General features: G+C 43.7%; 1 pseudogene; it reads left to right on the forward strand.

Annotated features, from left to right (window-relative positions):
• Window positions 1-8,239: 8,239 nt before the first annotated feature.
• Window positions 8,240-9,386, forward strand: LOC101645566 (annotated as a pseudogene).
• The last annotated feature ends 2,508 nt before the right edge of the window (window positions 9,387-11,894 follow it).

The raw sequence follows: 11,894 nt of genomic DNA on the forward strand, positions 1-11,894 counted from the left end.
TTGCTTGGAAAACTGACTCCCATGTCCATGGGCTGCCCTTCTAAGCGCTTGTTAGTTTGGGGCTTAAGCACTTCTACTCAGGACCTGGGAAAGCTATTCACAGCTTCAGGCCCACTGACCACCTCCACAGCCCGACTTCTTGGGCGGCAGAGGACAGCCACCTACAAGGATAGAGCATGCCATGTATCCCTTTCTGAGCCCATGACTGGTTTGCAACCCCTTCCCCAGTTTCCCTATTCCAGACATTTCTAATGCGTGTCACATTGGCCCCCATGCCGGTATTACTAATTGAGCACAGCTACCATTGTATTGGATCCAAGACACTGCCTGACTCTCCCTCACCCAGGGCTCCAAGCAGTTCTCAAGTGATTATTCAGAGTTTACACAAGAGCTAGAGCCTGTTGGGGTGACAGACCCAAGGCTGAACTCTAGGAGGCAGATGGATAAGGTCAAAGAGTAGGACCCTGTCACTGGTGTTGGGGATCAGAATCTCAGGGGAACCGTGTTTATTAGATGAGGCAGAGCCTGCCTTTACGACTGGGAGAGGCTGTCTTGCTGACATGGCTTCTGAAAAGGTAAGGATAAGACAAAAAGCAAGCCTTGGGCTTGAAGCAGTTGTATGTCGACCACAGAATAAAGTAACAAACAAGCATTCTAAAAGAAAAAGAAGGTTAGAGAAATGTTTCTGTTGTCTAAATTACCAAAATCTTAGACCCAACTCCTCACTTTTTTTTTTTTTCGTTAAACTAGATTTAGCCTCAAATTGCTTGACCCCAATGGAAAATGTGATTCTTGAAAAGTAACCTCGTGAATAACAAGTAAAAGAGAGCAGGATCCATAAACGTGTCCAGAACACATAAATGTGTCCCCAAACTTAGTGAGAGGTTATAAAACCAGAAACTCCTCGCTTGTCCCCTAGGAAACGGGCCGCCACTCAAAGCCATGTGACTAACCAGAAGGGTAGGACCAGGTTGCAAAATCCAACACCAGACAAGAAAGCATTGGGAGACATCTTGGTCCTGAAGATTTACAGCTTCTTAGAGCTGGTACTTTAACAAATGCATGTATGCTGTTCTTTTTCTGTAATAATTTGTAAATTATCAAGGGCTCATGAGGGAGGGGGGAAGGGGGAAGAAGGGGTAAAAATGAGGACCTGAAACCGGGGGCTTAAGTGGAGAGCAAATGTTTTGAGAATGACGAGGGCAATGAATGTACAGGTGTGCTTTACACAATTGATGTATGTATGGATTGTGATGAGTCGTATGAGCCCCTAATAAAATGATTGAAAATAAATAAATATATATATATACCACATTCCTAATACAACCATAAATTTTATGCTCTGCGAATTTTGGACCCTGGATTTTGGCATGCAGTCAAGAGAGGCAGGTAGCGCTGGCTGGTGCGGAAAAGCAGAGCCGCACAAGGGCGTTCCATTAACAGAGATAGTGGGTCTCAGAGACGAGAACGGAAGGGTTGCCTGCTGAACAATGAGGCTACTCCATTGTGAGGATTGCTACCAAGATCGGGAGGCAACGTGTGTATGGATTGTGGAGCGGAAAACTCATTTGTTCTGCAAACTATCACCCCAGGCCCAATAAAAAGGGTGGGGTCTTTTTTTTTGTTTTATCCTTTAATTACATGCCATATCTCCAACATGGTATCATTCTATAATTTCCTGAAAACAAATGGACTTGTCAATCTGTTCTGCAAACTCTTCGGTTCTTCCCTCATTAAGCAGCATTTCCCCTCAGCTCCCTTGCCACATTACAGCGCTGACTAACCTCAGCAGAACAAAGCCAGGCAGGAGCCGGCAAGCGAAGGATCAAACAAGTCAGGGCAGCACAGCGGTTGTGTGTCAGCAGGCCGGATAATTCAATATTACAGCCTCTGCCTCTGCACGCCAAGCTGCAAAGGGCAGTCAAGCCATTTCCTTCAGAAAAGCAAACGGGCTCTTTCCTCCATAAAGCGAGACTATGCTGTGAAGTAAATGCATTATGGGACTAGAGCTTCAGGGAGGGGGCGGGAAAGGATGCTTTTCCTAAGTGCTAGAAAACAAAAGATTCAGACATGTGAACAGCGCCAAAGAACCTGGCTGACTTCCCTGTCAGAGGAAGAAGGCCACTAATAAGGTAATAAGCTTCCCATTTCATGAAGTCAGGGACCCGGAAATGGAAACGGTTTCTCTCTCTGCTGTGGGTCATGGTCAGGGTGATTTCAAGAGTCATCACCAGGGAGCTCAGCCACCACCACTAGCTCCGCAGGAGCAGACTAGTCCTTGCCCTACTTCCTGCTTTCTGACCTCCCAAGTGCTTCAAGTTAACTGGAATACACATGGGCTCTGCTTTGGGGGTTGTTAACTTTCTCCTCCTCCCTGCAATTTTAGTAAGTAAATACTTACTTTCCCCATCTGTTTCTTCTTATCAGGCTTCAGCATCTAATGGATTGTTGAGAAATGGAAATCTCCTCATTAAGAGCTAGAGTGCCTTAAATAGGGTGCATGTTCCCTAAAGTTTGTGGATTGAACTTTGATTAACAAACATCTTTTTGAGGCAGAAGAATGATAAAGAAAGAAAGAAAAAGCCTTTGATCAGGGGTCATGCTGCCTCTACTGCCTGATTTTCAGTGAGATTCACTCCTGCGGTAGTCCAAACAAAGATCCACGCATGATTTTTTTATAAGAAAACTGTGTTTCAGCTTTATGTTAAAGAGAAAATATTTTTCATCTTTCAGTTAAAAAAAACAAAACTCACTGCCATTGAACCGATGCCAACTCACAGTGAGTGACCCTGTAGGACCGGGTAGAAATGCCCCTGTGAGCTTCTGAGAAGGTAACTCTTGTTCGCCAGCCTGGTCTTTCTCCCGGGGAGTGGCTGATGGTTTCAAACGTGCAGTTAGCAGCCCAATGCGTAACCACTACAAGGCCGCAGATAGGAAATGGCAGCTCCTCTCTGAATGCCTTACCCTTGCCCCTGTCCTTGGTTTCCAAAAACAACGCTACCCCCCATCATCCTGATTACAGAAACTTTTATCATTTCTTTTCTTTGGTCACTATCGTGGATGGACGCTTGCTCCACCCTAATCCTTTTGAGCGGCACTTCACTGGATGCGAACGGAGAGGTAGCTGAGAGCGCTGTTTCTCTGACTCCCTGGTCGCAGTACAGCCTGGATTCCATCATGGGCAGCTCTTCTTCACGGAGAGGCACTGGCTGTGACTTGGCAGGCAAAGTCTGGCCTTGCGCTGTGACTGTCTTACACTGGCTAGTACAACCATGGGGGCTATTCCGGGTTAGACTGTGCTCCCCCTCACCGAGTCATGTGCTGGAGTTCTAACCCCATACCCATGGACGTAATCTTGTTTCAAAACAGGGAAATGAGGTTTCCTTTGTTATGTAAATTAGATCATCCCTGAGTACTATGCATTCTAAATCTAAGCATTTCTGTGCCATCCAAATTGCAGAATGGGCACAGAGACACATAACACAGGGAAAGAGAGGGGCTCATCTTATGAGGATCACCTACAAGCGACAACGCACCAGGGATTGCTGGCAGACCCCAGAAGCTAAAAGAGAGGTTCACAGGAAGACTCAGAACAGCTGAGCCCCTGGTTTACACTTTTAGCCCCCAGTACTGTGAGAACATAACTTTCTGTTCTTTAAGCCATGTATTTATAGCATTTGTGTGATAGCCACATTGGGAAACTAATGAGGGTGGGCAGGATTAATTTTTCTGCAGCCGTCATAATAAAAGATCCAGAGCCTGATCCTTGGTATCGTGAATGTCAAGAAGCCAAGAAGACCAAAGGCATCAGTCCGTGTGGTGCGTATCTGAGGTGGTATCCTGGAGCAAAGAGCTGCATGACTTTCCTCTAAGAACAAAGCTATCAACCACCTTGATGGGCAGTTCCTGGTACTGTTCCAATTTATCCCTAGAAGCTTAGCCAAGAGGTTAGCTTGTTCCTGGACTTCAGACTATTTTGTAAGCACCTAATTACTTCCTACTTAAACTAGCTACTAAAATATTTCCCTCTTCACATCTTTTTCCTGCTACCCTTTCTTTGATTTTTTCAATAGTCAGGCATGTTAAGAGGGGGAGAGAGGGGTTTCTGAGAACATCAAAAAGCTTTCTATAATATGATCTCTGTGTGGATCCACTGTAGCATGGCATTTTCACAGTGAGCTACAGATTGATAGAAAGAAGTTCCTGTCGCTCAGAATGCAATAAGCCTGTCCTGGAGGTGAGCAGGACAACTGAGCAGATAACCAGACTGCTGAGAACAAGAAAACAAGAGTAAGTAGAAAGAAGGGAAAATACCCACTTCAAACAGGTTCAAGCTAAGAAACAAAACCCTCTTCTCCTAGCCTAAGGAGACAAGTCTCTGAGAGAAGTCCCATACTTAGCAAGGGGCTGCAAGCAATACGAGAGAGATACTGTATTGGTAGGTGGGGGCAGATGGACCTAAAGGCAACTGCATAGGGTTTAAACACAAGAGTGATCATGAGAGAGCAGTCAAGGGCAGTGACAAAAGAACCAAGAGAAGTCATGAACAGGAAGATGTCTGAGGTCCAAATAAAGGGTGGATGCAAATTTCAGAGCTTTTGCAGCAACCAGCCAAGGTCAATCGTCAACATGTGCCCCAAGCCCAGTTCGACTAGCCACAACACGGTGGGCATCTGCTGAGGATGTTCAGGGACTGGGCACATCAAGGAGCATCAATGCAAGTACCTCAAGGACAGAAAATGAGGCTCAGCCAAGTGGGATGCAAACCTCGGACAGAGGTCTGCAGCCCTTACATGACTTTCCTAGTGCCAGGTTGTCCTGTAAAAAAAGATCTCGCCTTAGGAGGAGAGGAGGAGACATGGAGAGGTAAAGAAAGCAAGAAAGACCAAATTTATATAAAAGGAAAAGAAGGGGAAAAAAGTGATTGTGATAATATTTGGATTTGGCTAAAAAAAAAAATCACTGGATTGGGCAGGATATATTGCCTGATCTCGGCAGAATGGAACAGAATAGGTGACTAAATACAAACTGAGCTTAATGATAGAAAATAGAGATCTTTATTATTTTTACACATTACAGTACATAATTCTGATCCTGAAGTAATAACCGAGCCTCACAAACAAGTTGCCCAAGGACTAACAAATTACATGATGCATACAAAGCAGTACCCAAAAAATACATTTTTTCCAAAGCCATAAATTTAAATATTTTGACAAAACAACCATATCACCTTTAAAGTACTTTTCATTACACTTAATACATTTGTCAAATCTGTGATTCCATTCTTGGACATTTTTTTCAAACCTATCTGTTCGGAAGGCTGACAACACCTCCCTCATTTTTTTTCTTCACCTCTTCTACGTAGTCAAATCACAGTCCTTTCATGTCCCTTTGAATTCATGGAAACAAAAAAAGTCACATGGAGTGAAGTCAGGTGAGTAAGGGATGCTGAGAGAGGCATGCTGCGTTTTACCAAAACCTGGTGAACTGAGATGGCTGCGTGAGCAGGTGCATTGTCATGATGGCAAAACCAGTCCCCCGTGTGCCACAAACCAGGCCTTTTTTGTCACACACTGTTACACAAGCTTTTCAGAACCTCTAAATAGATAGCTTAATTAACAGTCTGACCCAGTGGAACAAACTTCAAATGCACTATCCCTCACACATCAATAGAGCAAATGAGCATTGTCTTGATCTTTGATTTCACTTGACAAGCTTTTGGGGGTGAGGTGACATGATGATGGTGCCTTCTACTGACCCGATTGATGTTTGCTTTCAGGGTGGCAAGAAGAGCACCATGTCTCCTCATCAGTAATGACATTGGGAACAATGTCTGGGTCACTTAGGAACTGTTCTTTCAAAGCACAGCATGTTTCCACTCTACACTCTTACCTAGTGAGTCAAAACCCAAGGCACAAATTTCACAGCGACCTTTCTCATTCCCAAATCTTCCATTAAAATTCACTAAACAGAGCTCAAAGACGGTCCTGATAACTTCCCCATCTCTTCAGTGGTCCATCATCAGTCTTCAAACACAAGCACACCAATGTCAATATTTTCATCCATTCGGGGAGTTGATGGACAGCCAGAAAAAGGTTTGTCATCCATTCACATTTCACCTTTTTATGAAAGAGAAAACCACACCTACACTTGAGTTTTTCCCATAGCGCTGTCCTTGTAAGCTGTATTCAACATCACAACAGTTTCTGCAGCATTTCTCCTGAGGAGGAAACAAAATTTCCTTTTCTCTTATATCTACCATCACAAAAAGCAAAAACAAAAAACAAGATTTGAGCAAAACTACTTTTACGAAAAAGTTAACTGTGACCAGAGACAACCTTCCCACACCACGCAACTGGGTGCACTACCTCAGAGCGAGTTGCTCAACGCTTACCTTTCAGGGAAAATGGGTCCTACAAAAGCTCCACCCAGAGGATCCTTTTCTGTTTTGAGGGGATACCCCCTCGTATGTGCGTGTTATATGTATATATGTGTACATAGATATGTGTGCATGTGTTTGATTTGTGTGTTTTTGTTACATATGAGTGTGTTATAAAAAATACACATATTTTTTGTTTGTGGCCAAGTCAATTCTGACTCATGGCAGCCTCTTGCATACAGAGTAAACTGCCGCATAGGGTGGTCGTTGTTGTTTTAAGATCCTTTTCTTGGGGGCTCTTATAGCTCTTATAACAATCCAAGCATATTTGTGCATATGTTGCCATCGTTATGTCTAAACATTTACATTCTAATTGAGCCCTTGGTATCAGCTCCTCTTTTTACCCTCCCTCCCCCTCATGGCCCCTTGATAAATTATAAATTATCAAGACTGACTGTTTAGAAACCTATCACCAGGGCTGTCTGCCAAGGTGCCTTTGGGGGGTTTGAACCTCAAACCTTACAGTTGAGCACTTAACCCTTTGCACCACCCAAAGACTCCATATTTATTTTAAAAGTATATCTTTAGGTAATAAAGATATGATAAATTCATATATGGATAATTAGTCTTTCACAAACTATCGTGAATAACCACTTCAAATATTTTCTCCGTTTCTCAAACACTGGTTTATGTAGACAGATATTGATTATTGTTGTTTGCATTATGAATGAGAAGGGGAGAAGAAAATTCATCTCACCAAAATCTAGATTTTTTTTTTTGCAATAACTAGAATTTTCTTTCCAGTCTTTTTCCTAACAATATTTTCAAGTTCGTGAAAACAAACAATAAAAGGGTGGGGAGGGGCGCAGAATCCAACTATTTGGACCTAGAATAGACAGACGTTGTTATAAATTACAACTATCCAAAATTTCCCTTCTTAGGTTTAAGCCACTTAATCCCTGGCTAACTCACATTGAAAATGTGGGCTATTGGACAGTCTTCAGTCCTACATTCTGAAACAAGAGCTGTGCAAGCAAGGTGGTGTTCAGTATTTTCCAAATTCCAGCACAACACGATCTGAGTGTGACATATAACTTAATTATCAAGAACTTTCCCATGGCATTTTCTCCAGCCATTCCTGTGACTAAATCTGGATGCACTGTTTTTTTAATGGTCCCAATTGGAACCTATTCAAACATGCCTATTCCAGTTATGAAAACCTCTGCCCACAGCACCTGAACCCAATCATCGAGCCTTATCGCAGGCATCTCATTACACGTAGGCTCTCTGCAGCACCTATCGCCCAGATTCTGTGCTCTAGCTCTTTGCCCATCAGTCCATCTCAGAAGCTAAGGGGGCTTCTATGGTTGCCAGCTGTCAGTTCTGAGTCAAAGTACTGGAGCTGATCCAGGCCAGACTGAGAGCCCAGAACCAAGTGCTACCAGCCAAGCAGTGCTTGGTTTTAGCTTGATTGCTCTACTGAGTGCTTCAAGAGCAGAGTCAATGCCACGGAACACGGTCTGGTTGGTCTTTCCATAATACGCTCTGCCATTATCAAACCGCCGAAGTGGGGACTTTGCCCAGAGGACCAGAAGTGTGCTTCACCCTAGCTTCTGTGCTTCTTTTTATGCATCAATTATTACAGTCAAAACCCCAGAAATTCCTTTACACGTTCTGTTTGTCTTGCTAAGCACATAATATAGAACCTTAAACTGATTAAGCATGCAATAAATATTTGTTAAATAAGTTAATGATAGAATTAATCAGCAAACGAAGAATTCCTGTGTAAAAATACACTTAATCTAAAAGCCTGCTTTCGTTAACCTAAGGAGTGATTGTTGCTTTCTCTGCGGAATCTCCATGACAGCTGAGCCTCTGTTCGCGTATCCGGAAAATTGGTGGGCCTGCAAAGCCTTCAGCACGGCTCAGTGCAGTGGGTCTCACTCCTGCGTGCTCCATTCCCCTTTGGCCAAACCAACCACACCCCAGAATTTCTCTGCCGGCAAGCTCCCTGCGTTTGAGGGTACAATGGATTCTGTGTGTTTGAGAACAAAGCCATTGCCTGCTACGTGAGCAATGAGGGGCTGCGGGGAAGAACTCCGGAGCTGTGCGGACAGCGCCTCCGGCCCCACGACCTGGATGTTCCCGACCTGGGGCATCAGCAAGCCACAGAGGACGCCGAGGAGGAGGTGAGGCGAGTGCCGGGCCTGCTGGATGTTCCCTTGAAACGCAGGGCTTCCCTGGTGGGTGACCGAGTGACCCTGGCTGACATCACAGTGCCTGCACCCTGGCGTGGCTCTACAAACAGGTCCTAGGACCTTCTTTCTGCCAGGCCGTCCCAATACCAACCGCTGATTCCTCGCCCGCATTGACTAGCCCTGGTTCCAGGCAGTGTGGCAGGAGGTGAAGCTCTCTGAAAAGCTGCTACAAAGTTTGCTGAGCGCGGGCCTAAGGAGGACAGACCTCGGACCCGGAGAAGCAGAAGGCCCAGGAGGAGCAGTAAGAAGAGCAGAAGGCAACGGCTCATGGCCCTGAGGAGGAGGTGGACGAACACAGGCAAGGCACTGGCCGGCAAGTCCAAGGCCAAGGACACCTTTGCTCACCTGCCCAAGAGTCCCGTTGTGCCAGAGGGGTTTAAGCAAAAGAACTCCAACAAGGACACCGTCTCGGTGGTGCCGCCCCATTTCTGGTCCCCATGCCAAGTGCCGCTTCCCTGGGAAGCTGACTCTGACGTGCACGAGCAGCAGCATCTCCGATACGTTCCAGCACCATCCTCTTTGGAACCAACTACAGCAGCTCCATTTCCAGGGTCTGGTCTTCAGAGGCCAAGCATCTACCTTCCCCCTGAGCCCAGATGGGCAGGTGGATGGACACTGAATCGCTCACATGGTGGAAACCGGATCCTAGCAGCGAGGAAACACAGACACCGGGCCAAAAGTGCTTCTCCTGAGAGGGGGACTTCCAGCACATAAGCAAAGCTTTCAACCAGCACAAGACCTTCAAGTGACCGATGGGGGTGATTGTTAAGATCTAAACCGGCATCCTCAAGCTTTAGGTAAATAATCTGGCGATCATGTTATAATGCAAATTTTTCATCTAAATTTGTGATTGGGTCTGAATTTCTGCTGATCTGAAAAGCTCCCGGGTGAAGTTGCTGGATCATACCACATGTCAGTGACAACACTGGTCTGATAATTGGTCTAACCATTATTAGAAACTAAGTACACTTCTCTGGTCAAACAAATTGTTCTGTGGTTAAGAATATATACGTCCTGGCACATAATAAGCTAGCAGTAAATAAACATTAGGTCAGAATTCCATCAGGAAGAGAATGAACGTGTCTTGTGGTTAGATGCTGCCGAGCCCATTCCAACTCGCAGTGACCCGATGTATAATTGAGCAAAATACTCCGCTGCCCTCGGCCGTCCTCGCAATCTCGGCTTCTTCAGCCCATTGTCGTGGCCACTGTGTCCATCTTCCTCGCTGCCACTGACTCGCTAGTCTACCAAGCATAATGTCCTTCTCCAGGAACTGGTCTTTCTGGGTAGCATGAAGGCTCATGATGTGCCCTCCTGAGGAGCCTCCTGGCTGGCTGTCTTCCAAAACAGACTTGTTCATTCTTCGGGCAGTCCTTGGTATGTGGAATGTTCTCGACCAACACCATAACTCACAGACACGCATTCTTCTTCTCTCTCCCTTATTCAGTGTCCAACTGTCACATGCATATGCAGTGACGGAGAATAAAATGGCGGGGTCAGGATCCCCTTGCTCTTCAAAGCAAAATCTTTGCTTTTGAAAATCATAGAGGTTTTATTTGCAGCACACTTACCCAGGTATATGTTGTTTGATTTCTTGTCTGTTGCTTCCATTGGTATTGATTGTGGACCCAAGTAAAATGAAACCCTTCACAACTTCAATCCTTTCTCCATTTATCATGACGTGATTAATTAGTCCAATTGTACGGAGGTTTTGTGTTTTCGTTTTTATGCTAACCAGCACACTATACTGATGTCTGGAGCTTCAGTTGTTCTTCCTTTTCAGGAGTTAGGATTTGTATCATCTACTTTTCACAGGTTACTAAAGAGTTTTCCCCAACTCCGATGCTATGCGCGCCTTCATATAGTTCAGCTTCTTGGATTTATTCAGCATTCCTTCCACTTTACCAAGCACAGTGTCCTTTTCCAGGTACACCCATGATACAGAGCTTCCCTGATTTTGAACCAAAACATATTCTCTTCCTCTGTTTGAATGTCCGGTTTAACATACAGGATCTGAATCAACACAATTATGTCTTCTGGAATTCCCATTCTTCAGAATATTATCCATAAAAAGTTATCCATAAAAAAAAATTTTTTTTAAGTTATCCATACAATCGAAGGCCTTTTCATTGTTAATAAAACAATGAAACATTTCTGGTACTCACAATTATTTGTCAAGATCCATCTGATACTTGCAATGATACCTTTTATTTCACATCCTCTTTTAAATCCTGCTTGAATTTCTGGCCATTCCTTGTACTGCTGCAATCATTGTATATTCATCTTCAACAAAAGTTTACTTGTGCGTAATATCACTGATATTATTAGATCATTTCTTCATTCTATTGGATCACCTATCTTTGGAAAGGGATGGACACAAATATGATCTCTTTCAGTCAGTTGGCCAGGTAGGTATTTTCCAAATTTCTTAGTCTAGATGAGTGTGTGCTTCTGGTGCTGCATCAATTTGGGGAAATATTTCCATTGATATGCTATCAATTCACAGAGCTTTATTTTTCACCAATGTTTGCAGTTCAGTTTGGACTTCTTTAAATGGCTTCAATTCTTGATCATATGCTACTCTTGAAATGAGTGGAAATCAGCCAGGTTTTCTGATTTGGGGTTTTTGTTTGAGTACAGTGATTTTTTGTACTCTTTCCATGTCCTTTTGATGCAAAATTGAACAAGAATGCAATATTGCATTGTTCAATATTTGACTTATAGAATCCTTCAATATTGTAACTTGAGGCCAGAATTTTTTCTTCAGTTTATTCAACCAGAAAAATGTCAAAGGTGTTATTTCCTTTTAATTTCCTAACTCCAGATGTTTGAACGTTTCATCACAACATTTTACTTTGTCTTCTATACCGACCCTTTGAGGTCTTCTAGTTGGTCCTTTTACTTTATTTCCTCTATTTGCTTTAGCTATCTTACCTTTAAGCACAACTGCTAGACTCTTCTTGACATCCAGTCATTATGGCCTTTCTTTTCTTGTCTTTTTAATGAGTTTTCATTTCTTCATGCATTGTATCTTAAATGTCATACCACAACATGCCTCGGTCAACAGTCATCAGGCTTCAAATAGCCCCATTTATTCTTGAAATGGTCTCTAGTTCAAGTGGGATATACGCAAGGTCACATTTTAGCTTTCAATTGAATATTTATTTTAAACTTCTTAATTTATTTTAAACTTCGATTTGACTTACATGAGAGCAATTTATGGCCTTCTAATTTTGTTCAGATTCAGCTCGAAGTGG

Source organism: Echinops telfairi, unplaced genomic scaffold (assembly GCF_000313985.2).
Source record: "Echinops telfairi isolate 266 unplaced genomic scaffold, ASM31398v2 ScPeMD7_7469;HRSCAF=8507_1, whole genome shotgun sequence".
NCBI classification, from domain to species: domain Eukaryota; kingdom Metazoa; phylum Chordata; class Mammalia; order Afrosoricida; family Tenrecidae; genus Echinops; species Echinops telfairi.